The following is a 1,302-nucleotide window of genomic DNA, read 5'->3' as shown; positions in this document are numbered from 1 at the left end:
AGGAAATGTCCCATTATCGTAGCAGTTACATTAGTGGTAGTAACTTCATTAACAGTTACATTGTTTCCCTCTCAAAACCGGGCAGAGTTTCTGCTTCAACAGCGGCTTTTTTCAGGTGACACGTCTTCAGCAGCGTCATTTGTTCTGTTGTTCATTTTGTTCCAACTGAAATGTCCTGGACCATGATAATGCCAATCCTGTTAGCATGCACCACCTTTGGTTTACCTCGCTCACCACATTTTATTTGGAAAGTCATGTCTGAGAGACGATCCACTATGTCATATGGGCCTTCCCATGGAGAAGGCAACTTTGGATACTTCTCTTTGGTCCATCTGGGATTATACAACCACACCGTGTCTCCTGTTACAAAGCTAACTTCAGTAAATTTCTTATCATAACATAGCTTCATGGAATCAGTAGACGTTTTTAAGTTTGAATGCACTTGATGAAGAATATCATCCATCCTTTCAGATAACACTTTCACGAACTCTGACATATTTTCAGGCAACTCTTCAGAAGGTGGGCATCCTGTTATCAGGTCCACTGGCAACCAAAGTTCCCGACCAAACATCAGCTTTGCTGGAGTGTTTCCAGTGGCTTCATGCTCTGCTGTTCCATAGGCCATCAACAGTGGAGGGAGTAAGACATCCCAGTCATCTTGGCGGCTATTACAAAACTTTGCCAATTCCTGTCCCAGTATCCAATTGTACTTTTCTACCATCCCATCAGACTGTGGGTGAAGTGGCGTTGTCCTGGTCTTTTATATACCAATCAACTTGCAGCATTCATGGAACACAGCTGATTCAAAGTTACAGTCTTGATCAGAATGCAGTTTGTATGGCGTACCAAACCTGAAGAAGAAATCACTAATAGCCGAAGCTACAGTTGTAGCTTCCTGATTTGGTATTGCATATGCCTCAGGCCACTTGGTGAAATAATCCATCACCACACAAATGTACTTGTTTCCAGCACGAGGTTGGGGCAGAGGACCAGCAATGTCAACGGCTACTCTTTCCATTGGTGCACCAACTTGATATAACTTCATTGGAGCACATCCCTTATGCTTGGGGTCCCCTTTTAGCACAACATGCATTGCAGGCCCTGCACCATTTTTTTCACATCTTACCTGATAGCTATCCAGTAAAATCTCTGCCGTAGGTGACTCAATGTCTATTAAATCCAAGATGTCCTTCTGTTAAACTATCATGGGATTGACGTGACACAACTTACCATAACTTTCTCGGTATAACTGTTTGCAGTTCTCATCTGCAGTTTTCCATCTCCAGACAAGAATACCATCTT

The sequence above is a fragment of the Limulus polyphemus genome, unplaced genomic scaffold, assembly GCF_000517525.1.
Source record: "Limulus polyphemus unplaced genomic scaffold, Limulus_polyphemus-2.1.2 Scaffold2181, whole genome shotgun sequence".
Taxonomy (NCBI): Eukaryota; Metazoa; Arthropoda; class Merostomata; order Xiphosura; family Limulidae; genus Limulus; species Limulus polyphemus.
Note: the sequence above shows the minus strand (reverse complement) of the source record.